This window comes from Lagenorhynchus albirostris, chromosome X, assembly GCF_949774975.1.
Source record: "Lagenorhynchus albirostris chromosome X, mLagAlb1.1, whole genome shotgun sequence".
Classification (NCBI taxonomy): Eukaryota; Metazoa; Chordata; class Mammalia; order Artiodactyla; family Delphinidae; genus Lagenorhynchus; species Lagenorhynchus albirostris.
This window is the reverse complement of record NC_083116.1, coordinates 50411246-50414961: the sequence shown is the minus strand read 5'-3', so window position 1 is coordinate 50414961 and position 3716 is coordinate 50411246. Positions and strand designations below refer to the sequence as shown.

Sequence of the window (3716 nt, the reverse complement as noted above, 5' to 3'; positions counted from 1 at the left end):
TTTTTCTAGGAAGTTGTCCATTCAAGTTATTTAATTTGTTGACTTAACAATTATTCACAACTCTTATAATCCTATATATTTTTGCAAAATCAGTAGTCATATTTCCACTTTCATTTCTGATTTTTGGCTACTTGTGGCTTCTTTTTCTTAGTCAATTTAAGTAAAGATGTGTAAATTTTGTTGATCATTTTGAAGAACCAATCTCGGTTTCATTGATTTTCTCTCTTATTTTTCTACTTGCTACTTTATTTATATCCACTCCAACCTTTATTATTTTTTTCCTTCTTTAAGTCTTGGGTTTAGATTGTTCTTATTCCTTTTGTTAATGGAAACATCACTTTTGTTGACAAGTTAGGGCCACAATAGACAGCTTCACAGAGCAACATAAATAAGACAGTCTCAAGAAAATGTAGTGTAAATTTGCAACAGAAGGTTAATACTTTTCACCCTCATCCTATCCCTCAGCACTATCCACTCCAACCTTCTCATAATCTTTCTCAAGTGCAACCATGTCCTCCTAGGCCTCAGAAAACTCTCTTTTCTCCATACCCTCACCAATATACCAGTGAACAAAGACGCACTTGGCATACATCAAGTCAAACTTGTTGTCTAGGCAAATCCAGGCCTCAGTAATGGCTATTGTGTTGCTCACAGCTCGTGGTACTTTGGCCAGGTTTCCACTAGATACTGCAATGGGATGCTGGTAATTAGGGTCAACATTGAAACCAGTGGGGCACTAATCCACAAATTGGATGGTGTACTTGGTCTTGATAGTGGCAATGGAAGCATTGACATCTTTGGAAACCACATCACCACAGTACAACAGGCAGCAAGCCATGTATATGCCATGGTGAAGGTTACATTTCACCATCTGGTTGGCTGGCTCAAGCCATGCATTGGTGGTCTCTGTTATAGTAAGATTTTTTGGTAGGCTTTCTCAGCAGAGATGATGGGGGCAAATGTAGCTAGAGTTAAGTACATGTGGAGATAGGGAACCAGGATGGTCTGTAATTCTGTCAGATCAACATTCAGTGCTCCATCAAATCTAAGGGAACCAGTGATGGAGGACACAATCGGGCTAATAAGATTATAGGATTGTTAAGGTTAGTTGAGTGCTAACTCAACTAGTTAGTTTAGTTGAGTGCTCAATATCAAGATTTCTACAACTGGTGTCATAGATGACCTCATTGTCTATCATCAAGGCACAATCACAGTGTTCCAGGGTGGTGAGAATGGAATTGTAGGGTTCAACTATAGCTGTGGAAATCTAGGTGGTGGATAAATGGAGAACTCCACCTTGGACATCATGCCATCATCAACAGAGAGACCATTCCATCAGGAGGAAGGTGAACCAAAAACCAGTTCTCCCACCAAAGTTGTGGAAAACCAAGAAGCCCTGAAGACTTATGTACTGTTCAGCCACTTTCAAATTTGGTCCAAGACAAGGTCAGTGATCTCTTTGTCAATGGTGTAGTACCCATGGGCATAGTTATTGTTAGAATCTTCTTTGCCCATGATGAGTCGCTCAGGATGGAAGAGCTGGTGGTAGGTGCCAGTGTGAACTTCATGATGGCCATGAGTTCCAGCTCTAGAAACACTACCCTGATCCCATGTTTGCCAGTATCCATCTCAATGAAGAGAGTGTTAAAAGAGTCATCTCCTCCCCTAATGATCTTGTCATGTGACACCTGGTCACTGGGCTGGACACTATTTTTCAGGAGGTAGAGATCTCAGCAGTCATTGCCAAACTGGACTCCAGTCCAGCCAAATTAGATGGAGATGGATTCACACATGACTGGGATTTGTAGGGCTCTGCAGGGCTGGATGATGCAAGGGGACAGCAACAAGTATCACCCACAGACAAACTACCAAGCAATCTGGGGGAGAAGTAGTGAGAGGCTGTTTGGCTCCAAAGGAACCAATATACCCCTTTCTGGGACACGTGTCTGGAGGGTGGGCATCAGGTCCACCCTGCGCCTCTTTTTGTTGTTGCTTTGCCTTTTCTAGAAAAAAGTTCCAGTTTGTTGTTACTTTAAAAAAACAAATTTCATTTACATAATTGTTCAAGTAGGCCTATATAGAGGTATTTTATTTTAAAATATATATGTATGCAATTTTTCTCCTACAGTAATTCATTTCAAGAGAAATTTCACTATATCTTTTACAGAGCCCTAAAATGAGAGAGTTAACCAAATTCAAATAAACTCCAAGGTATGGGACTGCTTCAGGCCCGTTCCTCATTACAATCCTAAGAATGGGGGCTCCAGAGACCAAGGCAGAAGGTCTTCAAATAGAGCTGAATTGTTCAGTTAAGTGAATTATGGAAAGAAGACGCAGTTTGCTGGCTCTGGCAGGCTCACCTCTAGAGTAGAACAAAAAGAACAGACGGGGGAGTTCTGAGAGTCACTGGAGCTATCTAAATGCAGAGAGATAGTACTGAGTGAGCTGCAGGGATAATACAATTTCAGTTACCTGCAAGGTGGTGAAATAAAGTAGTAACTTCATCTGCCTGACATGGAGGAAGTTTAGAGGTGTCCTTAGCATACTCATAGTGAAATATGTCACCCTTCCACTGTGTTGGCTGTTGGCAACTGGACCATACTTCCTAGTGACAGCCAGTTCAAGTCCTGTTAGTCAGTGCCAGTGCACTATAGGTAATGAAGCATTTCCTGCAAGCCTGTCTCCCACGGCTGTCTGAATCCTTTAAAAGATGGTCTCCTTTGTCCGAGTTCTTAAGATGTAAAGTTAGGGTGTTGATTTGATATCTTCCTTATTTTTAATAGTTGAAATTTATAGCTATAAAATTTCCTCTTAGCACTACTTTTTGCTGGAGCTCTGATCTTTCATGTATATACAGTCTTCCCTCCTATTCATGTGGGATTGGTTCCAGGATCCCCTATGGACACCGAAATCTGTGGATGCTCAAGTCTCTCATACAAAATGGTGTAGTATTTGCACATAACTTACACACATTCTCCCATATACTTTAAATCATCTCTAGATTACTTATAATATCTAATAAAATGTAAATGTTATGTAAATAGTCTGGCATGCTGTCAATTCAAGTTTTATTTTTTACAACTTTCTGAAATTTTTATTTTTAAAATATTTTCTGTATATGGTTAGTTGAATCCACAGATGCAAAACCTGCAGATACGAAGGGCTGACTATATGTTTATAATTGCTATATATTGTTGGAGAGTTGACTCTTGTATCAATATATAAAGTTCTTTGTCCCTTGTATCAATTTTTGACAAAGTATAATTTTTCTGATATTAGTATAATCACTCCAGATCTCTTTTTGTTAATATTTGCATGGAATCTCCTTTTTCCATACTTTCACTTTCAACCTATATGTGTTTGTAGATCTAAATTGGGTTCTGGTAGCCCATAGTGGATCCTGTTTTATATCCATTCTACTTATTTTTACATTTTGATATGGGAATTTAATCCATTTACATTTAAAATAAGTACTGAAAGGGAAGGACTTACTTTTGCCGTTTTGTTATTTTCTGTAGCTCTTACAGCATTTTCCCCTCATTTACTCCATCACTGCTTTCTTAATTTTTCAGCCATTTTTTGTAGTGACACCTTTTAATTCCCTTCTCATTTCTTTCTGAGTATACTCTATAGATATTATTTTTGTGATTACCATGTGAATTTCATATAATATCCTAAAATATAATAATCCGTTTTAAATTGATACCAACTTAACT

The 3716-nt window shown here is 38.6% G+C and overlaps 1 pseudogene; it reads right to left on the bottom strand.

The window, feature by feature from the left end:
* Positions 1-433: 433 nt before the first annotated feature.
* Positions 434-1793, bottom strand: LOC132513383 (tubulin alpha-1C chain-like; annotated as a pseudogene).
* Positions 1794-3716: the final 1923 nt, after the last annotated feature.